The following is a 27,045-nucleotide window of genomic DNA, read 5'->3' on the forward strand; positions in this document are numbered from 1 at the left end:
ATTTACCTTCCTAGGGTTACTGTTAGGCTTAGGCCTAGGACTTTTAAAACCAGGAAGCCCTGGGCTCCAGGCACACTGCAGCTGCAAAAGGCATCCCAAGGGGAGCGCAAAAGTGACGCAACTTGGCTGCCACCACTGATATTTCCATGAGACCATCCCGAACCATAGGCTGATTTTCCTTCCTAGGGTTAAGGTTTGAGTTACGCCTAGGGTAAGGGCTCTATTAACCAGAAAGCCCTGAGTTCCAAGAACACAGCAGCTGCGAAGGACTAGCCAAGAAGAGCGCAAAAGTACCACAACATGCCTGCCTCCACAGCTTTTTCCTTGGGGACATGCCTAATTCCTGGCTGATTTGCCTTTCTCGTCATAGGGTTGGGGTTCGGCCTAGGGCTAGGATTTTTAAAATCAGGAAGCCCTGAGTTCCAGGCACACTGGAGCTGTGAAAGGCATCCAAAAGGGAGTGCAAAAGTGCCACAACATGGCTGCTTTCACGGCTTTTTCCTTGGCAAGAAGCCTAACACCAGGCTGATTTACCTTCCCAGGGTTACTGTTAGGCTTAGGCCTAGGGCTAGGATTTTTAAAACTAGGAAGCCCTTAGCTCCAGGCACACTGCAGCTGTTCAAGGCATCCCAAGGGGAGTACAAAAGTGCAACAACATGGCAGCTTTCACAGCTTTTTCCTTGGCACCATCCCTATACCTAGGCTGATTTATCTGCCTAGGGTTAGGGTTAGGCTTCAGCCTAGGGCTTGGATTTCTTTAACCAGGAAGCCCTGAGTTCCAGGCTTACTTCATCTGCCAAAGGCATCCCAAAGAGAGTGCAGAAGTGCCACAACATGGCTGCTTTCACGGCTTTTCCCTTAGGAAGAACCCTAATACCCGGCTGATTTACCTTCCTAGGGTTACTGTTAGGCTTAGGCCTAGGACTTTTAAAACCAGGAAGCCCTGGGCTCCAGGCACACTGCAGCTGCAAAAGGCATCCCAAGGGGAGCGCAAAAGTGACGCAACTTGGCTGCCACCACTGATATTTCCATGAGACCATCCCGAACCATAGGTTGATTTTCCTTCCTAGGGTTAAGGTTTGAGTTACGCCTAGGGTAAGGGCTCTATTAACCAGAAAGCCCTGAGTTCCAAGAACACAGCAGCTGCGAAGGACTAGCCAAGAAGAGCGCAAAAGTACCACAACATGCCTGCCTCCACAGCTTTTTCCTTGGGGACATGCCTAATTCCTGGCTGATTTGCCTTTCTCGTCTTAGGGTTGGGGTTCGGCCTAGGGCTAGGATTTTTAAAATCAGGAAGCCCTGAGTTCCAGGCACACTGGAGCTGTGAAAGGCATCCAAAAGGGAGTGCAAAAGTGCCACAACATGGCTGCTTTCACGGCTTTTTCCTTGGCAAGAAGCCTAACACCAGGCTGATTTACCTTCCCAGGGTTACTGTTAGGCTTAGGCCTAGGGCTAGGATTTTTAAAACTAGGAAGCCCTTAGCTCCAGGCACACTGCAGCTGTTCAAGGCATCCCAAGGGGAGTACAAAAGTGCAACAACATGGCAGCTTTCACAGCTTTTTCCTTGGCACCATCCCTATACCTAGGCTGATTTATCTGCCTAGGGTTAGGGTTAGGGTTCAGCCTAGGGCTTGGATTTCTTTAACCAGGAAGCCCTGAGTTCCAGGCTTACTTCATCTGCCAAAGGCATCCCAAAGGGAGTGCAGAAGTGCCACAACATGGCTGCTTTCATGGCTTTTCCCTTAGGAAGAACCCTAATACCCGGCTGATTTACCTTCCTAGGGTTACTGTTAGGCTTAGGCCTAGGACTTTTAAAACCAGGAAGCCCTGGGCTCCAGGCACACTGCAGCTGCAAAAGGCATCCCAAGGGGAGCGCAAAAGTGACGCAACTTGGCTGCCACCACTGATATTTCCATGAGACCATCCCGAACCATAGGTTGATTTTCCTTCCTAGGGTTAAGGTTTGAGTTACGCCTAGGGTAAGGGCTCTATTAACCAGAAAGCCCTGAGTTCCAAGAACACAGCAGCTGCGAAGGACTAGCCAAGAAGAGCGCAAAAGTAGCACAACATGCCTGCCTCCACAGCTTTTTCCTTGGGGACATGCCTAATTCCTGGCTGATTTGCCTTTCTCGTCTTAGGGTTGGGGTTCGGCCTAGGGCTAGGATTTTTAAAATCAGGAAGCCCTGAGTTCCAGGCACACTGGAGCTGTGAAAGGCATCCAAAAGGGAGTGCAAAAGTGCCACAACATGGCTGCTTTCACGGCTTTTTCCTTGGCAAGAAGCCTAACACCAGGCTGATTTACCTTCCCAGGGTTACTGTTAGGCTTAGGCCTAGGGCTAGGATTTTTGAAACTAGGAAGCCCTTAGCTCCAGGCACACTGCAGCTGTTCAAGGCATCCCAAGGGGAGTACAAAAGTGCAACAACATGGCAGCTTTCACAGCTTTTTCCTTGGCACCATCCCTATACCTAGGCTGATTTATCTGCCTAGGGTTAGGGTTAGGGTTCAGCCTAGGGCTTGGATTTCTTTAACCAGGAAGCCCTGAGTTCCAGGCTTACTTCATCTGCCAAAGGCATCCCAAAGGGAGTGCAGAAGTGCCACAACATGGCTGCTTTCACGGCTTTTCCCTTAGGAAGAACCCTAATACCCGGCTGATTTACCTTCCTAGGGTTACTGTTAGGCTTAGGCCTAGGACTTTTAAAACCAGGAAGCCCTGGGCTCCAGGCACACTGCAGCTGCAAAAGGCATCCCAAGGGGAGCGCAAAAGTGACGCAACTTGGCTGCCACCACTGATATTTCCATGAGACCATCCCGAACCATAGGTTGATTTTCCTCCCTAGGCTTAAGGTTTGAGTTACGCCTAGGGTAAGGGTTCTATTAACCAGAAAGCCCTGAGTTCCAAGAACACAGCAGCTGCGAAGGACTAGCCAAGAAGAGTGCAAAAGTACCACAACATGCCTGCCTCCACAGCTTTTTCCTTGGGGACATGCCTAATTCCTGGCTGATTTGCCTTTCTCGTCTTAGGGTTGGGGTTCGGCCTAGGGCTAGGATTTTTAAAATCAGGAAGCCCTGAGTTCCAGGCACACTGGAGCTGTGAAAGGCATCCAAAAGGGAGTGCAAAAGTGCCACAACATGGCTGCTTTCACGGCTTTTTCCTTGGCAAGAAGCCTAACACCAGGCTGATTTACCTTCCCAGGGTTACTGTTAGGCTTAGGCCTAGGGCTAGGATTTTTAAAACTAGGAAGCCCTTAGCTCCAGGCACACTGCAGCTGTTCAAGGCATCCCAAGGGGAGTACAAAAGTGCAACAACATGGCAGCTTTCACAGCTTTTTCCTTGGCACCATCCCTATACCTAGGCTGATTTATCTGCCTAGGGTTAGGGTTAGGCTTCAGCCTAGGGCTTGGATTTCTTTAACCAGGAAGCCCTGAGTTCCAGGCTTACTTCATCTGCCAAAGGCATCCCAAAGGGAGTGCAGAAGTGCCACAACATGGCTGCTTTCACGGCTTTTCCCTTAGGAAGAACCCTAATACCCGGCTGATTTACCTTCCTAGGGTTACTGTTAGGCTTAGGCCTAGGACTTTTAAAACCAGGAAGCCCTGGGCTCCAGGCACACTGCAGCTGCGAAAGGCATCCCAAGGGGAGCGCAAAAGTGACGCAACTTGGCTGCCACCACTGATATTTCCATGACAGCATCCCGAACCATAGGCTGATTTTCCTTCCTAGGCTTAAGGTTTGAGTTACGCCTAGGGTAAGGGTTCTATTAACCAGAAAGCCCTGAGTTCCAAGAACACAGCAGCTGCGAAGGACTAGCCAAGAAGAGCGCAAAAGTACCACAACATGGCTGCCTCCACAGCTTTTTCCTTGGGGACATGCCTAATTCCTGGCTGATTTGCCTTTCTCGTCATAGGGTTGGGGTTCGGCCTAGGGCTAGGATTTTTAAAATCAGGAAGCCCTGAGATCCAAGCACACTGGAGCTGTGAAAGGCATCCAAAAGGGAGTGCAAAAGTGCCACAACATGGCTGCTTTCACGGCTTTTTCCTTGGCAAGAAGCCTAACACCAGGCTGATTTACCTTCCCAGGGTTACTGTTAGGCTTAGGCCTAGGGCTAGGATTTTTAAAACTAGGAAGCCCTTAGCTCCAGGCACACTGCAGCTGTTCAAGGCATCCCAAGGGGAGTACAAAAGTGCAACAACATGGCAGCTTTCACAGCTTTTTCCTTGGCACCATCCCTATACCTAGGCTGATTTATCTGCCTAGGGTTAGGGTTAGGCTTCAGCCTAGGGCTTGCATTTCTTTAACCAGGAAGCCCTGAGTTCCAGGCTTACTTCATCTGCCAAAGGCATCCCAAAGGGAGTGCAGAAGTGCCACAACATGGCTGCTTTCACGGCTTTTCCCTTAGGAAGAACCCTAATACCCGGCTGATTTACCTTCCTAGGGTTACTGTTAGGCTTAGGCCTAGGACTTTTAAAACCAGGAAGCCCTGGGCTCCAGGCACACTGCAGCTGCAAAAGGCATCCCAAGGGGAGCGCAAAAGTGACGCAACTTGGCTGCCACCACTGATATTTCCATGAGACCATCCCGAACCATAGGTTGATTTTCCTTCCTAGGGTTAAGGTTTGAGTTACGCCTAGGGTAAGGGCTCTATTAACCAGAAAGCCCTGAGTTCCAAGAACACAGCAGCTGCGAAGGACTAGCCAAGAAGAGCGCAAAAGTACCACAACATGCCTGCCTCCACAGCTTTTTCCTTGGGGACATGCCTAATTCCTGGCTGATTTGCCTTTCTCGTCTTAGGGTTGGGGTTCGGCCTAGGGCTAGGGTTTTTAAAATCAGGAAGCCCTGAGTTCCAGGCACACTGGAGCTGTGAAAGGCATCCAAAAGGGAGTGCAAAAGTGCCACAACATGGCTGCTTTCACGGCTTTTTCCTTGGCAAGAAGCCTAACACCAGGCTGATTTACCTTCCCAGGGTTACTGTTAGGCTTAGGCCTAGGGCTAGGATTTTTGAAACTAGGAAGCCCTTAGCTCCAGGCACACTGCAGCTGTTCAAGGCATCCCAAGGGGAGTACAAAAGTGCAACAACATGGCAGCTTTCACAGCTTTTTCCTTGGCACCATCCCTATACCTAGGCTGATTTATCTGCCTAGGGTTAGGGTTAGGCTTCAGCCTAGGGCTTGGATTTCTTTAACCAGGAAGCCCTGAGTTCCAGGCTTACTTCATCTGCCAAAGGCATCCCAAAGGGAGTGCAGAAGTGCCACAACATGGCTGCTTTCACGGCTTTTCCCTTAGGAGGAACCCTAATACCCGGCTGATTTACCTTCCTAGGGTTACTGTTAGGCTTAGGCCTAGGACTTTTAAAACCAGGAAGCCCTGGGCTCCAGGCACACTGCAGCTGCGAAAGGCATCCCAAGGGGAGCGCAAAAGTGACGCAACTTGGCTGCCACCACTGATATTTCCATGAGACCATCCCGAACCATAGGTTGATTTTCCTTCCTAGGGTTAAGGTTTGAGTTACGCCTAGGGTAAGGGTTCTATTAACCAGAAAGCCCTGAGTTCCAAGAACACAGCAGCTGCGAAGGACTAGCCAAGAAGAGCGCAAAAGTACCACAACATGCCTGCCTCCACAGCTTTTTCCTTGGGGACATGCCTAATTCCTGGCTGATTTGCCTTTCTCGTCATAGGGTTGGGGTTCGGCCTAGGGCTAGGATTTTTAAAATCAGGAAGCCCTGAGTTCCAGGCACACTGGAGCTGTGAAAGGCATCTAAAAGGGAGTGCAAAAGTGCCACAACATGGCTGCTTTCACGGCTTTTTCCTTGGCAAGAAGCCTAACACCAGGCTGATTTCCCTTCCCAGGGTTACTGTTAGGCTTAGGCCTAGGGCTAGGATTTTTAAAACTAGGAAGCCCTGGGCTCCAGGCACACTGCAGCTGTTCAAGGCATCCCAAGGGGAGTACAAAAGTGCAACAACATGGCAGCTTTCACAGCTTTTTCCTTGGCACCATCCCTATACCTAGGCTGATTTATCGGGTTAGGGTTAGGGTTCAGCCTAGGGCTTGGATTTCTTTAACCAGGAAGCCCTGAGTTCCAGGCTTACTTCATCTGCCAAAGGCATCCCAAAGGGAGTGCAGAAGTGCCACAACATGGCTGCTTTCACGGCTTTTCCCTTAGGAAGAACCCTAATACCCGGCTGATTTACCTTCCTAGGGTTACTGTTAGGCTTAGGCCTAGGACTTTTAAAACCAGGAAGCCCTGGGCTCCAGGCACACTGCAGCTGCGAAAGGCATCCCAAGGGGAGCGCAGAAGTGACGCAACTTGGCTGCCACCACTGATATTTCCATGAGACCATCCCGAACCATAGGCTGATTTTCCTTCCTAGGGTTAAGGTTTGAGTTACGCCTATGGTAAGGGTCTATTAACCAGAAAGCCCTGAGTTCCAAGAACACAGCAGCTGCGAAGGACTAGCCAAGAAGAGCACAAAAGTACCACAACATGGCTGCCTCCACAGCTTTTTCCTTGGGGACATGCCTAATTCCTGGCTGATTTGCCTTTCTCGTCTTAGGGTTGGGGTTCGGCCTAGGGCTAGGATTTTTAAAATCAGGAAGCCCTGAGTTCCAGGCACACTGGAGCTGTGAAAGGCATCCAAAAGGGAGTGCAAAAGTGCCACAACATGGCTGCTTTCACTGCTTTTTCCTTGGCAAGAAGCCTAACACCAGGCTGATTTACCTTCCCAGGGTTACTGTTAGGCTTAGGCCTAGGGCTAGGATTTTTAAAACTAGGAAGCCCTTAGCTCCAGGCACACTGCAGCTGTTCAAGGCATCCCAAGGGGAGTACAAAAGTGCAACAACATGGCAGCTTTCACAGCTTTTTCCTTGGCACCATCCCTATACCTAGGCTGATTTATCTGCCTAGGGTTAGGGTTAGGCTTCAGCCTAGGGCTTGGATTTCTTTAACCAGGAAGCCCTGAGTTCCAGGCTTACTTCATCTGCCAAAGGCATCCCAAAGGGAGTGCAGAAGTGCCACAACATGGCTGCTTTCACGGCTTTTCCCTTAGGAAGAACCCTAATACGCGGCTGATTTACCTTCCTAGGGTTACTGTTAGGCTTAGGCCTAGGACTTTTAAAACCAGGAAGCCCTGGGCTCCAGGCACACTGCAGCTGCAAAAGGCATCCCAAGGGGAGCGCAAAAGTGACGCAACTTGGCTGCCACCACTGATATTTCCATGAGACCATCCCGAACCATAGGCTGATTTTCCTTCCTAGGGTTAAGGTTTGAGTTACGCCTAGGGTAAGGGTTCTATTAACCAGAAAGCCCTGAGTTCCAAGAACACAGCAGCTGCGAAGGACTAGCCAAGAAGAGCGCAAAAGTACCACAACATGCCTGCCTCCACAGCTTTTTCCTTGGGGACATGCCTAATTCCTGGCTGATTTGCCTTTCTCGTCTTAGTGTTGGGGTTCGGCCTAGGGCTAGGATTTTTAAAATCAGGAAGCCCTGAGTTCCAGGCACACTGGAGCTGTGAAAGGCATCCAAAAGGGAGTGCAAAAGTGCCACAACATGGCTGCTTTCACGGCTTTTTCCTTGGCAAGAAGCCTAACACCAGGCTGATTTACCTTCCCAGGGTTACTGTTAGGCTTAGGCCTAGGGCTAGGATTTTTAAAACTAGGAAGCCCTGGGCTCCAGGCACACTGCAGCTGTTCAAGGCATCCCAAGGGGAGTACAAAAGTGCAACAACATGGCAGCTTTCACAGCTTTTTCATTGGCACCATCCCTATACCTAGGCTGATTTATCTGCCTAGGGTTAGGGTTAGGCTTCAGCCTAGGGCTTGGATTTCTTTAACCAGGAAGCCCTGAGTTCCAGGCTTACTTCATCTGCCAAAGGCATCCCAAAGGGAGTGCAGAAGTGCCACAACATGGCTGCTTTCACGGCTTTTCCCTTAGGAAGAACCCTAATACCCGGCTGATTTACCTTCCTAGGGTTACTGTTAGGCTTAGGCCTAGGACTTTTAAAACCAGGAAGCCCTGGGCTCCAGGCACACTGCAGCTGCGAAAGGCATCCCAAGGGGAGCGCAGAAGTGACGCAACTTGGCTGCCACCACTGATATTTCCATGAGACCATCCCGAACCATAGGCTGATTTTCCTTCCTAGGGTTAAGGTTTGAGTTACGCCTAGGGTAAGGGTTCTATTAACCAGAAAGCCCTGAGTTCCAAGAACACAGCAGCTGCGAAGGACTAGCCAAGAAGAGCGCAAAAGTACCACAACATGCCTGCCTCCACAGCTTTTTCCTTGGGGACATGCCTAATTCCTGGCTGATTTGCCTTTCTCGTCTTAGGGTTGGGGTTCGGCCTAGGGCTAGGATTTTTAAAATCAGGAAGCCCTGAGTTCCAGGCACACTGCAGCTGTGAAAGGCATCCAAAAGGGAGTGCAAAAGTGCCACAACATGGCTGCTTTCACGGCTTTTTCCTTGGCAAGAAGCCTAACACCAGGCTGATTTACCTTCCCAGGGTTACTGTTAGGCTTAGGCCTAGGGCTAGGATTTTTAAAACTAGGAAGCCCTGGGCTCCAGGCACACTGCAGCTGTTCAAGGCATCCCAAGGGGAGTACAAAAGTGCAACAACATGGCAGCTTTCACAGCTTTTTCCTTGGCACCATCCCTATACCTAGGCTGATTTATCTGCCTAGGGTTAGGGTTAGGGTTCAGCCTAGGGCTTGGATTTCTTTAACCAGGAAGCCCTGAGTTCCAGGCTTACTTCATCTGCCAAAGGCATCCCAAAGGGAGTGCAGAAGTGCCACAACATGGCTGCTTTCACGGCTTTTCCCTTAGGAAGAACCCTAATACCCGGCTGATTTACCTTCCTAGGGTTACTGTTAGGCTTAGGCCTAGGACTTTTAAAACCAGGAAGCCCTGGGCTCCAGGCACACTGCAGCTGCGAAAGGCATCCCAAGGGGAGCGCAAAAGTGACGCAACTTGGCTGCCACCACTGATATTTCCATGAGACCATCCCGAACCATAGGCTGATTTTCCTTCCTAGGGTTAAGGTTTGAGTTACGCCTAGGGTAAGGGTTCTATTAACCAGAAAGCCCTGAGTTCCAAGAACACAGCAGCTGCGAAGGACTAGCCAAGAAGAGCGCAAAAGTACCACAACATGCCTGCCTCCACAGCTTTTTCCTTGGGGACATGCCTAATTCCTGGCTGATTTGCCTTTCTCGTCTTAGGGTTGGGGTTCGGCCTAGGGCTAGGATTTTTAAAATCAGGAAGCCCTGAGTTCCAGGCACACTGGAGCTGTGAAAGGCATCCAAAAGGGAGTGCAAAAGTGCCACAACATGGCTGCTTTCACGGCTTTTTCCTTGGCAAGAAGCCTAACACCAGGCTGATTTACCTTCCCAGGGTTACTGTTAGGCTTAGGCCTAGGGCTAGGATTTTTAAAACTAGGAAGCCCTGGGCTCCAGGCACACTGCAGCTGTTCAAGGCATCCCAAGGGGAGTACAAAAGTGCAACAACATGGCAGCTTTCACAGCTTTTTCCTTGGCACCATCCCTATACCTAGGCTGATTTATCTGCCTAGGGTTAGGGTTAGGCTTCAGCCTAGGGCTTGGATTTCTTTAACCAGGAAGCCCTGAGTTCCAGGCTTACTTCATCTGCCAAAGGCATCCCAAAGGGAGTGCAGAAGTGCCACAACATGGCTGCTTTCACGGCTTTTCCCTTAGGAAGAACCCTAATACCCGGCTGATTTACCTTCCTAGGGTTACTGTTAGGCTTAGGCCTAGGACTTTTAAAACCAGGAAGCCCTGGGCTCCAGGCACACTGCAGCTGCGAAAGGCATCCCAAGGGGAGCGCAAAAGTGACGCAACTTGGCTGCCACCACTGATATTTCCATGAGACCATCCCGAACCATAGGCTGATTTTCCTTCCTAGGGTTAAGGTTTGAGTTACGCCTAGGGTAAGGGTTCTATTAACCAGAAAGCCCTGAGTTCCAAGAACACAGCAGCTGCGAAGGACTAGCCAAGAAGAGCGCAAAAGTACCACAACATGCCTGCCTCCACAGCTTTTTCCTTGGGGACATGCCTAATTACTGGCTGATTTGCCTTTCTCGTCTTAGGGTTGGGGTTCGGCCTAGGGCTAGGATTTTTAAAATCAGGAAGCCCTGAGTTCCAGGCACACTGGAGCTGTGAAAGGCATCCAAAAGGGAGTGCAAAAGTGCCACAACATGGCTGCTTTCACGGCTTTTTCCTTGGCAAGAAGCCTAACACCAGGCTGATTTACCTTCCCAGGGTTACTGTTAGGCTTAGGCCTAGGGCTAGGATTTTTAAAACTAGGAAGCCCTGGGCTCCAGGCACACTGCAGCTGTTCAAGGCATCCCAAGGGGAGTACAAAAGTGCAACAACATGGCAGCTTTCACAGCTTTTTCCTTGGCACCATCCCTATACCTAGGCTGATTTATCTGCCTAGGGTTAGGGTTAGGGTTCAGCCTAGGGCTTGGATTTCTTTAACCAGGAAGCCCTGAGTTCCAGGCTTACTTCATCTGCCAAAGGCATCCCAAAGGGAGTGCAGAAGTGCCACAACATGGCTGCTTTCACGGCTTTTCCCTTAGGAAGAACCCTAATACCCGGCTGATTTACCTTCCTAGGGTTACTGTTAGGCTTAGGCCTAGGACTTTTAAAACCAGGAAGCCCTGGGCTCCAGGCACACTGCAGCTGCGAAAGGCATCCCAAGGGGAGCGCAAAAGTGACGCAACTTGGCTGCCACCACTGATATTTCCATGAGACCATCCCGAACCATAGGCTGATTTTCCTTCCTAGGGTTAAGGTTTGAGTTACGCCTAGGGTAAGGGTTCTATTAACCAGAAAGCCCTGAGTTCCAAGAACACAGCAGCTGCGAAGGACTAGCCAAGAAGAGCGCAAAAGTACCACAACATGCCTGCCTCCACAGCTTTTTCCTTGGGGACATGCCTAATTCCTGGCTGATTTGCCTTTCTCGTCTTAGGGTTGGGGTTCGGCCTAGGGCTAGGATTTTTAAAATCAGGAAGCCCTGAGTTCCAGGCACACTGGAGCTGTGAAAGGCATCCAAAAGGGAGTGCAAAAGTGCCACAACATGGCTGCTTTCACGGCTTTTTCCTTGGCAAGAAGCCTAACACCAGGCTGATTTACCTTCCCAGGGTTACTGTTAGGCTTAGGCCTAGGGCTAGGATTTTTAAAACTAGGAAGCCCTGGGCTCCAGGCACACTGCAGCTGTTCAAGGCATCCCAAGGGGAGTACAAAAGTGCAACAACATGGCAGCTTTCACAGCTTTTTCCTTGGCACCATCCCTATACCTAGGCTGATTTATCTGCCTAGGGTTAGGGTTAGGCTTCAGCCTAGGGCTTGGATTTCTTTAACCAGGAAGCCCTGAGTTCCAGGCTTACTTCATCTGCCAAAGGCATCCCAAAGGGAGTGCAGAAGTGCCACAACATGGCTGCTTTCACGGCTTTTCCCTTAGGAAGAACCCTAATACCCAGCTGATTTACCTTCCTAGGGTTACTGTTAGGCTTAGGCCTAGGACTTTTAAAACCAGGAAGCCCTGGGCTCCAGGCACACTGCAGCTGCGAAAGGCATCCCAGGGGGAGCGCAAAAGTGACGCAACTTGGCTGCCACCACTGATATTTCCATGAGACCATCCCGAACCATAGGCTGATTTTCCTTCCTAGGGTTAAGGTTTGAGTTACGCCTAGGGTAAGGGTTCTATTAACCAGAAAGCCCTGAGTTCCAAGAACACAGCAGCTGCGAAGGACTAGCCAAGAAGAGCGCAAAAGTACCACAACATGCCTGCCTCCACAGCTTTTTCCTTGGGAACATGCCTAATTCCTGGCTGAGTTGCCTTTCTCGTCATAGGGTTGGGGTTCGGCCTAGGGCTAGGATTTTTAAAATCAGGAAGCCCTGAGTTCCAGGCACACTGGAGCTGTGAAAGGCATCCAAAAGGGAGTGCAAAAGTGCCACAACATGGCTGCTTTCACGGCTTTTTCCTTGGCAAGAAGCCTAACACCAGGCTGATTTACCTTCCCAGGGTTACTGTTAGGCTTAGGCCTAGGGCTAGGATTTTTAAAACTAGGAAGCCCTTAGCTCCAGGCACACTGCAGCTGTTCAAGGCATCCCAAGGGGAGTACAAAAGTGCAACAACATGGCAGCTTTCACAGCTTTTTCCTTGGCACCATCCCTATACCTAGGCTGATTTATCTGCCTAGGGTTAGGGTTAGGCTTCAGCCTAGGGCTTGGATTTCTTTAACCAGGAAGCCCTGAGTTCCAGGCTTACTTCATCTGCCAAAGGCATCCCAAAGGGAGTGCAGAAGTGCCACAACATGGCTGCTTTCACGGCTTTTCCCTTAGCAAGAACCCTAATACCCGGCTGATTTACCTTCCTAGGGTTACTGTTAGGCTTAGGCCTAGGACTTTTAAAACCAGGAAGCCCTGGGCTCCAGGCACACTGCAGCTGCGAACGGCATCCCAAGGGGAGCGCAAAAGTGACGCAACTTGGCTGCCACCACTGATATTTCCATGAGACCATCCCGAACCATAGGCTGATTTTCCTTCCTAGGGTTAAGGTTTGAGTTACGCCTAGGGTAAGGGCTCTATTAACCAGAAAGCCCTGAGTTCCAAGAACACAGCAGCTGCGAAGGACTAGCCAAGAAGAGCGCAAAAGTACCACAACATGCCTGCCTCCACAGCTTTTTCCTTGGGGACATGCCTAATTCCTGGCTGATTTGCCTTTCTCCTCTTAGGGTTGGGGTTCGGCCTAGGGCTAGGATTTTTAAAATCAGGAAGCCCTGAGTTCCAGGCACACTGGAGCTGTGAAAGGCATCCAAAAGGGAGTGCAAAAGTGCCACAACATGGCTGCTTTCACGGCTTTTTCCTTGGCAAGAAGCCTAACACCAGGCTGATTTCCATTCCCAGGGTTACTGTTAGGCTTAGGCCTAGGGCTAGGATTTTTAAAACTAGGAAGCCCTGGGCTCCAGGCACACTGCAGCTGTTCAAGGCATCCCAAGGGGAGTACAAAAGTGCAACAACATGGCAGCTTTCACAGCTTTTTCCTTGGCACCATCCCTATACCTAGGCTGATTTATCTGCCTAGGGTTAGGGTTAGGCTTCAGCCTAGGGCTTGGATTTCTTTAACCAGGAAGCCCTGAGTTCCAGGCTTACTTCATCTGCCAAAGGCATCCCAAAGGGAGTGCAGAAGTGCCACAACATGGCTGCTTTCACGGCTTTTCCCTTAGGAAGAACCCTAATACCCGGCTGATTTACCTTCCTAGGGTTACTGTTAGGCTTAGGCCTAGGACTTTTAAAACCAGGAAGCCCTGGGCTCCAGGCACACTGCAGCTGCGAAAGGCATCCCAAGGGGAGCGCAGAAGTGACGCAACTTGGCTGCCACCACTGATATTTCCATGAGACCATCCCGAACCATAGGCTGATTTTCCTTCCTAGGGTTAAGGTTTGAGTTACGCCTAGGGTAAGGGTCTATTAACCAGAAAGCCCTGAGTTCCAAGAACACAGCAGCTGCGAAGGACTAGCCAAGAAGAGCACAAAAGTACCACAACATGCCTGCCTCCACAGCTTTTTCCTTGGGGACATGCCTAATTCCTGGCTGATTTGCCTTTCTCGTCTTAGGGTTGGGGTTCGGCCTAGGGCTAGGATTTTTAAAATCAGGAAGCCCTGAGTTCCAGGCACACTGGAGCTGTGAAAGGCATCCAAAAGGGAGTGCAAAAGTGCCACAACATGGCTGCTTTCACGGCTTTTTCCTTGGCAAGAAGCCGAACACCAGGCTGATTTACCTTCCCAGGGTTACTGTTAGGCTTAGGCCTAGGGCTAGGATTTTTAAAACTAGGAAGCCCTTAGCTCCAGGCACACTGCAGCTGTTCAAGGCATCCCAAGGGGAGTACAAAAGTGCAACAACATGGCAGCTTTCACAGCTTTTTCCTTGGCACCATCCCTATACCTAGGCTGATTTATCTACCTAGAGTTAGGGTTAGGCTTCAGCCTAGGGCTTGGATTTCTTTAACCAGGAAGCCCTGAGTTCCAGGCTTACTTCATCTGCCAAAGGCATCCCAAAGGGAGTGCAGAAGTTCCACAACATGGCTGCTTTCACGGCTTTTCCCTTAGGAAGAACCCTAATACCCGGCTGATTTACCTTCCTAGGGTTACTGTTAGGCTTAGGCCTAGGACTTTTAAAACCAGGAAGCCCTGGGCTCCAGGCACACTGCAGCTGCGAAAGGCATCCCAAGGGGAGCGCAAAAGTGACGCAACTTGGCTGCCACCACTGATATTTCCATGAGACCATCCCAAACCATAGGCTGATTTTCCTTCCTAGGGTTAAGGTTTGAGTTACGCCTAGGGTAAGGGTTCTATTAACCAGAAAGCCCTGAGTTCCAAGAACACAGCAGCTGCGAAGGACTAGCCAAGAAGAGCGCAAAAGTACCACAACATGCCTGCCTCCACAGCTTTTTCCTTGGGGACATGCCTAATTCCTGGCTGATTTGCCTTTCTCGTCTTAGGGTTGGGGTTCGGCCTAGGGCTAGGATTTTTAAAATCAGGAAGCCCTGAGTTCCAGGCACACTGGAGCTGTGAAAGGCATCCAAAAGGGAGTGCAAAAGTGCCACAACATGGCTGCTTTCACGGCTTTTTCCTTGGCAAGAAGCCTAATACCAGGCTGATTTACCTTCCCAGGGTTACTGTTAGGCTTAGGCCTAGGGCTAGGATTTTTAAAACTAGGAAGCCCTTAGCTCCAGGCACACTGCAGCTGTTCAAGGCATCCCAAGGGGAGTACAAAAGTGCAACAACATGGCAGCTTTCACAGCTTTTTCCTTGGCACCATCCCTATACCTAGGCTGATTTATCTGCCTAGGGTTAGGGTTAGGCTTCAGCCTAGGGCTTGGATTTCTTTAACCAGGAAGCCCTGAGTTCCAGGCTTACTTCATCTGCCAAAGGCATCCCAAAGGGAGTGCAGAAGTGCCACAACATGGCTGCTTTCACGGCTTTTCCCTTAGGAAGAACCCTAATACCCGGCTGATTTACCTTCCTAGGGTTACTGTTAGGCTTAGGCCTAGGACTTTTAAAACCAGGAAGCCCTGGGCTCCAGGCACACTGCAGCTGCGAAAGGCATCCCAAGGGGAGCGCAAAAGTGATGCAACTTGGCTGCCACCACTGATATTTCCATGAGACCATCCCGAACCATAGGCTGATTTTCCTTCCTAGGGTTAAGGTTTGAGTTACGCCTAGGGTAAGGGTCTATTAACCAGAAAGCCCTGAGTTCCAAGAACACAGCAGCTGCGAAGGACTAGCCAAGAAGAGCGCAAAAGTACCACAACATGCCTGCCTCCACAGCTTTTTCCTTGGGGACATGCCTAATTCCTGGCTGATTTGCCTTTCTCGTCATAGGGTTGGGGTTCGGCCTAGGGCTAGGATTTTTAAAATCAGGAAGCCCTGAGTTCCAGGCACACTGGAGCTGTGAAAGGCATCCAAAAGGGAGTGCAAAAGTGCCACAACATGGCTGCTTTCACGGCTTTTTCCTTGGCAAGAAGCCGAACACCAGGCTGATTTACCTTCCCAGGGTTACTGTTAGGCTTAGGCCTAGGGCTAGGATTTTTAAAACTAGGAAGCCCTTAGCTCCAGGCACACTGCAGCTGTTCAAGGCATCCCAAGGGGAGTACAAAAGTGCAACAACATGGCAGCTTTCACAGCTTTTTCCTTGGCACCATCCCTATACCTAGGCTGATTTATCTACCTAGAGTTAGGGTTAGGCTTCAGCCTAGGGCTTGGATTTCTTTAACCAGGAAGCCCTGAGTTCCAGGCTTACTTCATCTGCCAAAGGCATCCCAAAGGGAGTGCAGAAGTTCCACAACATGGCTGCTTTCACGGCTTTTCCCTTAGGAAGAACCCTAATACCCGGCTGATTTACCTTCCTAGGGTTACTGTTAGGCTTAGGCCTAGGACTTTTAAAACCAGGAAGCCCTGGGCTCCAGGCACACTGCAGCTGCGAAAGGCATCCCAAGGGGAGCGCAAAAGTGACGCAACTTGGCTGCCACCACTGATATTTCCATGAGACCATCCCGAACCATAGGCTGATTTTCCTTCCTAGGGTTAAGGTTTGAGTTACGCCTAGGGTAAGGGTTCTATTAACCAGAAAGCCCTGAGTTCCAAGAACACAGCAGCTGCGAAGGACTAGCCAAGAAGAGCGCAAAAGTACCACAACATGCCTGCCTCCACAGCTTTTTCCTTGGGGACATGCCTAATTCCTGGCTGATTTGCCTTTCTCGTCTTAGGGTTGGGGTTCGGCCTAGGGCTAGGATTTTTAAAATCAGGAAGCCCTGAGTTCCAGGCACACTGGAGCTGTGAAAGGCATCCAAAAGGGAGTGCAAAAGTGCCACAACATGGCTGCTTTCACGGCTTTTTCCTTGGCAAGAAGCCTAACACCAGGCTGATTTACCTTCCCAGGGTTACTGTTAGGCTTAGGCCTAGGGCTAGGATTTTTGAAACTAGGAAGCCCTGGGCTCCAGGCACACTGCAGCTGTTCAAGGCATCCCAAGGGGAGTACAAAAGTGCAACAACATGGCAGCTTTCACAGCTTTTTCCATGGCACCATCCCTATACCTAGGCTGATTTATCTGCCTAGAGTTAGGGTTAGGGTTCAGCCTAGGGCTTGGATTTCTTTAACCAGGAAGCCCTGAGTTCCAGGCTTACTTCATCTGCCAAAGGCATCCCAAAGGGAGTGCAGAAGTGCCACAACATGGCTGCTTTCACGACTTTTCCCTTAGGAAGAACCCTAATACGCGGCTGATTTACCTTCCTAGGGTTACTGTTAGGCTTAGGCCTAGGACTTTTTAAACCAGGAAGCCCTGGGCTCCAGGCACACTGCAGCTGCGAACGGCATCCCAAGGGGAGCGCAAAAGTGACGCAACTTGGCTGCCACCACTGATATTTCCATGAGACCATCCCGAACCATAGGCTGATTTTCCTTCCTAGGGTTAAGGTTTGAGTTACGCCTAGGGTAAGGGCTCTATTAACCAGAAAGCCCTGAGTTCCAAGAACACAGCAGCTGCGAAGGACTAGCCAAGAAGAGCGCAAAAGTACCACAACATGCCTGCCTCCACAGCTTTTTCCTTGGGGACATGCCTAATTCCTGGCTGATTTGCCTTTCTCGTCTTAGGGTTGGGGTTCGGCCTAGGGCTAGGATTTTTAAAATCAGGAAGCCCTGAGTTCCAGGCACACTGGAGCTGTGAAAGGCATCCAAAAGGGAGTGCAAAAGTGCCACAACATGGCTGCTTTCACGGCTTTTTCCTTGGCAAGAAGCCTAACACCAGGCTGATTTCCCTTCCCAGGGTTACTGTTAGGCTTAGGCCTAGGGCTAGGATTTTTAAAACTAGGAAGCCCTGGGCTCCAGGCACACTGCAGCTGTTCAAGGCATCCCAAGGGGAGTACAAAAGTGCAACAACATGGCAGCTTTCACAGCTTTTTCCTTGGCACCATCCCTATACCTAGGCTGATTTATCTGCCTAGGGTTAGGGTTAGGGTTCAGCCTAGGGCTTGGATTTCTTTAACCAGGAAGCCCTGAGTTCCAGGCTTACTTCATCTGCCAAAGGCATCCCAAAGGGAGTGCAGAAGTGCCACAACATGGCTGCTTTCATGGCTTTTCCCTTAGGAAGAACCCTAATACCCGGCTGATTTACCTTCCTAGGGTTACTGTTAGGCTTAGGCCTAGGACTTTTAAAACCAGGAAGCCCTGGGCTCCAGGCACACTGCAGCTGCGAAAGGCATCCCAAGGGGAGCGCAGAAGTGACGCAACTTGGCTGCCACCACTGATATTTCCATGAGACCATCCCGAACCATAGGCTGATTTTCCTTCCTAGGGTTAAGGTTTGAGTTACGCCTAGGGTAAGGGTCTATTAACCAGAAAGCCCTGAGTTCCAAGAACACAGCAGCTGCGAAGGACTAGCCAAGAAGAGCGCAAAAGTACCACAACATGCCTGCCTCCACAGCTTTTTCCTTGGGGACATGCCTAATTCCTGGCTGATTTGCCTTTCTCGTCATAGGGTTGGGGTTCGGCCTAGGGCTAGGATTTTTAAAATCAGGAAGCCCTGAGTTCCAGGCACACTGGAGCTGTGAAAGGCATCCAAAAGGGAGTGCAAAAGTGCCACAACATGGCTGCTTTCACGGCTTTTTCCTTGGCAAGAAGCCTAACACCAGGCTGATTTACCTTCCCAGGGTTACTGTTAGGCTTAGGCCTAGGGCTAGGATTTTTGAAACTAGGAAGCCCTGGGCTCCAGGCACACTGCAGCTGTTCAAGGCATCCCAAGGGGAGTACAAAAGTGCAACAACATGGCAGCTTTCACAGCTTTTTCCTTGGCACCATCCCTATACCTAGGCTGATTTATCTGCCTAGAGTTAGGGTTAGGCTTCAGCCTAGGGCTTGGATTTCTTTAACCAGGAAGCCCTGAGTTCCAGGCTTACTTCATCTGCCAAAGGCATCCCAAAGGGAGTGCAGAAGTGCCACAACATGGCTGCTTTCACGGCTTTTCCCTTAGGAAGAACCCTAATACCCGGCTGATTTACCTTCCTAGGGTTACTGTTAGGCTTAGGCCTAGGACTTTTAAAACCAGGAACCCATTTGCTCCAGGCACACTGCAGCTGCGAAAGGCATCCCAAGGGGAGCGCAAAAGTGACGCAACTTGGCTGCCACCACTGATATTTCCATGAGACCATCCCGAACCATAGGCTGATTTTCCTTCCTAGGGTTAAGGTTTGAGTTACGCCTAGGGTAAGGGTCTATTAACCAGAAAGCCCTGAGTTCCAAGAACACAGCAGCTGCGAAGGACAACCCAAGAAGAGCGCAAAAGTACCACAACATGCCTGCCTCCACAGCTTTTTCCTTGGGGACATGCCTAATTCCTGGCTGATTTGCCTTTCTCGTCTTAGGGCTGGGGGTCGGCCTAGGGCTAGGATTTTTAAAATCAGGAAGCCCTGAGTTCCAGGCACACTGGAGCTGTGAAAGGCATCCAAAAGGGAGTGCAAAAGTGCCACAACATGGCTGCTTTCACGGCTTTTTCCTTGGCAAGAAGCCTAACACCAGGATGATTTACCTTCCCAGGGTTACTGTTAGGCTTAGGCCTAGGGCTAGGATTTTTGAAACTAGGAAGCCCTGGGCTCCAGGCACACTGCAGCTGTTCAAGGCATCCCAAGGGGAGTACAAAAGTGCAACAACATGGCAGCTTTCACAGCTTTTTCCTTGGCACCATCCCTCTACCTAGGCTGATTTATCTGCCTAGGGTTAGGGTTAGGCTTCAGCCTAGGGCTTGGATTTCTTTAACCAGGAAGCCCTGAGTTCCAGGCTTACTTCATCTGCCAAAGGCATCCCAAAGGGAGTGCAGAAGTGCCACAACATGGCTGCTTTCACGGCTTTTCCCTTAGGAAGAACCCTAATACCCGGCTGATTTACCTTCCTAGGGTTACTGTTAGGCTTAGGCCTAGGACTTTTAAAACCAGGAAGCCCTGGGCTCCAGGCACACTGCAGCTGCGAAAGGCATCCCAAGGGGAGCGCAAAAGTGACGCAACTTGGCTGCCACCACTGATATTTCCATGAGACCATCCCGAACCATAGGCTGATTTTCCTTCCTAGGGTTAAGGTTTGAGTTACGCCTAGGGTAAGGGTCTATTAACCAGAAAGCCCTGAGTTCCAAGAACACACCAGCTACCAAGGACTAGCCAAGAGGAGCGCAAAAGTACCACAACATGCCTGCCTCCACAGCTTTTTCCTTGGGGACATGCCTAATTCCTGGCTGATTTGCCTTTCTCGTCTTAGGGTTGGGGTTCGGCCTAGGGCTAGGATTTTTAAAATCAGGAAGCCCTGAGTTCCAGGCACACTGGAGCTGTGAAAGGCATCCAAAAGGGAGTGCAAAAGTGCCACAACATGGCTGCTTTCACGGCTTTTTCCTTGGCAAGAAGCCTAACACCAGGCTGATTTACCTTCCCAGGGTTACTGTTAGGCTTAGGCCTAGGGCTAGGATTTTTAAAACTAGGAAGCCCTGGGCTCCAGGCACACTGCAGCTGTTCAAGGCATCCCAAGGGGAGTACAAAAGTGCAACAACATGGCAGCTTTCACAGCTTTTTCCTTGGCACCATCCCTATACCTAGGCTGATTTATCTGCCTAGGGTTAGGGTTAGGCTTCAGCCTAGGGCTTGGATTTCTTTAACCAGGAAGCCCTGAGTTCCAGGCTTACTTCATCTGCCAAAGGCATCCCAAAGGGAGTGCAGAAGTGCCACAACATGGCTGCTTTCACGGCTTTTCCCTTAGGAAGAACCCTAATACCCGGCTGATTTACCTTCCTAGGGTTACTGTTAGGCTTAGGCCTAGGACTTTTAAAACCAGGAAGCCCTGGGCTCCAGGCACACTGCAGCTGCGAAAGGCATCCCAAGGGGAGCACAAAAGTGACGCAACTTGGCTGCCACCACTGATATTTCCATGAGAGCATCCCGAACCATAGGCTGATTTTCCTTCCTAGGGTTAAGGTTTGAGTTACGCCTAGGGTAAGGGTCTATTAACCAGAAAGCCCTGAGTTCCAAGAACACAGCAGCTGCGAAGGACTAGCCAAGAAGAGCGCAAAAGTACCACAACATGCCTGCCTCCACAGCTTTTTCCTTGGGGACATGCCTAATTCCTGGCTGATTTGCCTTTCTCGTCTTAGTGTTGGGGTTCGGCCTAGGGCTAGGATTTTTAAAATCAGGAAGCCCTGAGTTCCAGGCACACTGGAGCTGTGAAAGGCATCCAAAAGGGAGTGCAAAAGTGCCACAACATGGCTGCTTTCACGGCTTTTTCCTTGGCAAGAAGCCTAACACCAGGCTGATTTACCTTCCCAGGGTTACTGTTAGGCTTAGGCCTAGGGCTAGGATTTTTGAAACTAGGAAGCCCTGGGCTCCAGGCACACTGCAGCTGTTCAAGTCATCCCAAGGGGAGTACAAAAGTGCAACAACATGGCAGCTTTCACAGCTTTTTCCTTGGCACCATCCCTATACCTAGGCTGATTTATCTGCCTAGAGTTAGGGTTAGGCTTCAGCCTAGGGCTTGGATTTCTTTAACCAGGAAGCCCTGAGTTCCAGGCTTACTTCATCTGCCAAAGGCATCCCAAAGGGAGTGCAGAAGTGCCACAACATGGCTGCTTTCACGGCTTTTCCCTTAGGAAGAACCCTAATACCCGGCTGATTTACCTTCCCAGGGTTACTGTTAGGCTTAGGCCTAGGACTTTTAAAACCAGGAAGCCCTGGGCTCCAGGCACACTGCAGCTGCGGAAGGCATCCCAAGGGGAGCGCAAAAGTGACGCAACTTGGCTGCCACCACTGATATTTCCATGAGACCATCCCGAACCATAGGTTGATTTTCCTTCCTAGGGTTAAGGTTTGAGTTACGCCTAGGGTAAGGGCTCTATTAACCAGAAAGCCCTGAGTTCCAAGAACACAGCAGCTGCGAAGGACTAGCCAAGAAGAGCGCAAAAGTACCACAACATGCCTGCCTCCACAGCTTTTTCCTTGGGGACATGCCTAATTCCTGGCTGATTTGCCTTTCTCGTCTTAGGGCTGGGGTTCGGCCTAGGGCTAGGATTTTTAAAATCAGGAAGCCCTGAGTTCCAGGCACACTGGAGCTGTGAAAGGCATCCAAAAGGGAGTGCAAAAGTGCCACAACATGGCTGCTTTCACGGCTTTTTCCTTGGCAAGAAGCCTAACACCAGGCTGATTTACCTTCCCAGGGTTACTGTTAGGCTTAGGCCTAGGGCTAGGATTTTTAAAACTAGGAAGCCCTTAGCTCCAGGCACACTGCAGCTGTTCAAGGCATCCCAAGGGGAGTACAAAAGTGCAACAACATGGCAGCTTTCACAGCTTTTTCCTTGGCACCATCCCTATACCTAGGCTTATTTATCTGCCTAGGGTTAGGGTTAGGCTTCAGCCTAGGGCTTGGATTTCTTTAACCAGGAAGCCCTGAGTTCCAGGCTTACTTCATCTGCCAAAGGCATCCCAAAGGGAGTGCAGAAGTGCCACAACATGGCTGCTTTCACGGCTTTTCCCTTAGGAAGAACCCTAATACCCGGCTGATTTACCTTCCTAGGGTTACTGTTAGGCTTAGGCCTAGGACTTTTAAAACCAGGAAGCCCTGGGCTCCAGGCACACTGCAGCTGCGAAAGGCATCCCAAGGGGAGCGCAAAAGTGACGCAACTTGGCTGCCACCACTGATATTTCCATGAGACCATCCCGAACCATAGGCTGATTTTCCTTCCTAGGCTTAAGGTTTGAGTTACGCCTAGGGTAAGGGTTCTATTAACCAGAAAGCCCTGAGTTCCAAGAACACAGCAGCTGCGAAGGACTAGCCAAGAAGAGCGCAAAAGTACCACAACATGCCTGCCTCCACAGCTTTTTCCTTGGGGACATGCCTAATTCCTGGCTGATTTGCCTTTCTCGTCTTAGGGTTGGGGTTCGGCCTAGGGCTAGGATTTTTAAAATCAGGAAGCCCTGAGTTCCAGGCACACTGGAGCTGTGAAAGGCATCCAAAAGGGAGTGCAAAAGTGCCACAACATGGCTGCTTTCACGGCTTTTTCCTTGGCAAGAAGCCTAACACCAGGCTGATTTACCTTCCCAGGGTTACTGTTAGGCTTAGGCCTAGGGCTAGGATTTTTGAAACTAGGAAGCCCTGGGCTCCAGGCACACTGCAGCTGTTCAAGGCATCCCAAGGGGAGTACAAAAGTGCAACAACATGGCAGCTTTCACAGCTTTTTCCTTGGCACCATCCCTATACCTAGGCTGATTTATCTGCCTAGGGTTAGGGTTAGGCTTCAGCCTAGGGCTTGGATTTCTTTAACCAGGAAGCCCTGAGTTCCAGGCTTACTTCATCTGCCAAAGGCATCCCAAAGGGAGTGCAGAAGTGCCACAACATGGCTGCTTTCACGGCTTTTCCCTTAGGAAGAACCCTAATACCCGGCTGATTTACCTTCCTAGGGTTACTGTTAGGCTTAGGCCTAGGACTTTTAAAACCAGGAAGCCCTGGGCTCCAGGCACACTGCAGCTGCAAAAGGCATCCCAAGGGGAGCACAAAAGTGACGCAACTTGGCTGCCACCACTGATATTTCCATGAGACCATCCCGAACCATAGGTTGATTTTCCTTCCTAGGATTAAGGTTTGAGTTACGCCTAGGGTAAGGGCTCTATTAACCAGAAAGCCCTGAGATCCAAGAACACAGCAGCTGCGAAGGACTACCCAAGAAGAGCGCAAAAGTACCACAACATGCCTGCCTCCACAGCTTTTTCCTTGGGGACATGCCTAATTCCTGGCTGATTTGCCTTTCTCGTCTTAGGGTTGGGGTTCGGCCTAGGGCTAGGATTTTTAAAATCAGGAAGCCCTGAGTTCCAGGCACACTGGAGCTGTGAAAGGCATCCAAAAGGGAGTGCAAAAGTGCCACAACATGGCTGCTTTCACGGCTTTTTCCTTGGCAAGAAGCCTAACACCAGGCTGATTTACCTTCCCAGGGTTACTGTTAGGCTTAGGCCTAGGGCTAGGATTTTTAAAACTAGGAAGCCCTGGGCTCCAGGCACACTGCAGCTGTTCAAGGCATCCCAAGGGGAGTACAAAAGTGCAACAACATGGCAGCTTTCACAGCTTTTTCCTTGGCACCATCCCTATACCTAGGCTGATTTATCTGCCTAGGGTTAGGGTTAGGCTTCAGCCTAGGGCTTGGATTTCTTTAACCAGGAAGCCCTGAGTTCCAGGCTTACTTCATCTGCCAAAGGCATCCCAAAGGGAGTGCAGAAGTGCCACAACATGGCTGCTTTCACGGCTTTTCCCTTAGGAAGAACCCTAATACCCGGCTGATTTACCTTCCTAGGGTTACTGTTAGGCTTAGGCCTAGGACTTTTAAAACCAGGAAGCCCTGGGCTCCAGGCACACTGCAGCTGCGAAAGGCATCCCAAGGGGAGCGCAAAAGTGACGCAACTTGGCTGCCACCACTGATATTTCCATGAGAGCATCCCGAACCATAGGCTGATTTTCCTTCCTAGGGTTAAGGTTTGAGTTACGCCTAGGGTAAGGGTTCTATTAACCAGAAAGCCCTGAGTTCCAAGAACACAGCAGCTGCGAAGGACTAGCCAAGAAGAGCGCAAAAGTAGCACAACATGCCTGCCTCCACAGCTTTTTCCTTGGGGACATGCCTAATTCCTGGCTGATTTGCCTTTCTCGTCATAGGGTTGGGGTTCGGCCTAGGGCTAGGATTTTTAAAATCAGGAAGCCCTGAGTTCCAGGCACACTGGAGCTGTGAAAGGCATCCAAAAGGGAGTGCAAAAGTGCCACAACATGGCTGCTTTCACGGCTTTTTCCTTGGCAAGAAGCCTAACACCAGGCTGATTTACCTTCCCAGGGTTACTGTTAGGCTTAGGCCTAGGGCTAGGATTTTTGAAACTAGGAAGCCCTTAGCTCCAGGCACACTGCAGCTGTTCAAGGCATCCCAAGGGGAGTACAAAAGTGCAACAACATGGCAGCTTTCACAGCTTTTTCCTTGGCACCATCCCTATACCTAGGCTGATTTATCTGCCTAGGGTTAGGGTTAGCGTTCAGACTAGGGCTTGGATTTCTTTAACCAGGAAGCCCTGAGTTCCAGGCTTACTTCATCTGCCAAAGGCATCCCAAAGGGAGTGCAGAAGTGCCACAACATGGCTGCTTTCACGGCTTTTCCCTTAGGAAGAACCCTAATACCCGGCTGATTTACCTTCCTAGGGTTACTGTTAGGCTTAGGCCTAGGACTTTTAAAACCAGGAAGCCCTGGGCTCCAGGCACACTGCAGCTGCGAAAGGCATCCCAAGGGGAGCGCAAAAGTGATGCAACTTGGCTGCCACCACTGATATTTCCATGAGACCATCCCGAACCATAGGCTGATTTTCCTTCCTAGGGTTAAGGTTTGAGTTACGCCTAGGGTAAGGGCTCTATTAACCAGAAAGCCCTGAGTTCCAAGAACACAGCAGCTGCCAAGGACTAGCCAAGAAGAGCGCAAAAGTAGCACAACATGCCTGCCTCCACAGCTTTTTCCTTGGGGACATGCCTAATTCCTGGCTGATTTGCCTTTCTCGTCATAGGGTTGGGGTTCGGCCTAGGGCTAGGATTTTTAAAATCAGGAAGCCCTGAGTTCCAGGCACACTGGAGCTGTGAAAGGCATCCAAAAGGGAGTGCAAAAGTGCCACAACATGGCTGCTTTCACGGCTTTTTCCTTGGCAAGAAGCCTAACACCAGGCTGATTTACCTTCCCAGGGTTACTGTTAGGCTTAGGCCTAGGGCTAGGATTTTTAAAACTAGGAAGCCCTTAGCTCCAGGCACACTGCAGCTGTTCAAGGCATCCCAAGGGGAGTACAAAAGTGCAACAACATGGCAGCTTTCACAGCTTTTTCCTTGGCACCATCCCTATACCTAGGCTGATTTATCTGCCTAGGGTTAGGGTTAGGCTTCAGCCTAGGGCTTGGATTTCTTTAACCAGGAAGCCCTGAGTTCCAGGCTTACTTCATCTGCCAAAGGCATCCCAAAGGGAGTGCAGAAGTGCCACAACATGGCTGCTTTCACGGCTTTTCCCTTAGGAAGAACCCTAATACCCGGCTGATTTACCTTCCTAGGGTTACTGTTAGGCTTAGGCCTAGGACTTTTAAAACCAGGAAGCCCTGGGCTCCAGGCACACTGCAGCTGCAAAAGGCATCCCAAGGGGAGCGCAAAAGTGACGCAACTTGGCTGCCACCACTGATATTTCCATGAGACCATCCCGAACCATACGTTGATTTTCCTTCCTAGGGTTAAGGTTTGAGTTACGCCTAGGGTAAGGGTTCTATTAACCAGAAAGCCCTGAGTTCCAAGAACACAGCAGCTGCGAAGGACTAGCCAAGAAGAGCGCAAAAGTACCACAACATGGCTGCCTCCACAGCTTTTTCCTTGGGGACATGCCTAATTCCTGGCTGATTTGCCTTTCTCGTCTTAGGGTTGGGGTTCGGCCTAGGGCTAGGATTTTTAAAATCAGGAAGCCCTGAGTTCCAGGCACACTGGAGCTGTGAAAGGCATCCAAAAGGGAGTGCAAAAGTGCCACAACATGGCTGCTTTCACGGCTTTTTCCTTGGCAAGAAGCCTAACACCAGGCTGATTTACCTTCCCAGGGTTACTGTTAGGCTTAGGCCTAGGGCTAGGATTTTTGAAACTAGGAAGCCCTGGGCTCCAGGCACACTGCAGCTGTTCAAGGCATCCCAAGGGGAGTACAAAAGTGCAACAACATGGCAGCTTTCACAGCTTTTTCCTTGGCACCATCCCTATACCTAGGCTGATTTATCTGCCTAGGGTTAGGGTTAGGGTTCAGCCTAGGGCTTGGATTTCTTTAACCAGGAAGCCCTGAGTTCCAGGCTTACTTCATCTGCCAAAGGCATCCCAAAGGGAGTGCAGAAGTGCCACAACATGGCTGCTTTCACGGCTTTTCCCTTAGGAAGAACCCTAATACCCGGCTGATTTACCTTCCTAGGGTTACTGTTAGGCTTAGGCCTAGGACTTTTAAAACCAGGAAGCCCTGGGCTCCAGGCACACTGCAGCTGCGAAAGGCATCCCAAGGGGAGCGCAAAAGTGATGCAACTTGGCTGCCACCACTGATATTTCCATGAGACCATCCCGAACCATAGGCTGATTTTCCTTCCTAGGCTTAAGGTTTGAGTTACGCCTAGGGTAAGGGCTCTATTAACCAGAAAGCCCTGAGTTCCAAGAACACAGCAGCTACCAAGGACTAGCCAAGAAGAGCGCAAAAGTACCACAACATGCCTGCCTCCACAGCTTTTTCCTTGGGGACATGCCTAATTCCTGGCTGATTTGCCCTTCTCGTCATAGGGTTGGGGTTCGGCCTAGGGTTAGGATTTTTAAAATCAGGAAGCCCTGAGTTCCAGGCACACTGGAGCTGTGAAAGGCATCCAAAAGGGAGTGCAAAAGTGCCACAACATGGCTGCTTTCACGGCTTTTTCCTTGGCAAGAAGCCTAACACCAGGCTGATTTACCTTC

Source organism: Ammospiza caudacuta, chromosome 21 (assembly GCF_027887145.1).
Source record: "Ammospiza caudacuta isolate bAmmCau1 chromosome 21, bAmmCau1.pri, whole genome shotgun sequence".
Taxonomy (NCBI): domain Eukaryota; kingdom Metazoa; phylum Chordata; class Aves; order Passeriformes; family Passerellidae; genus Ammospiza; species Ammospiza caudacuta.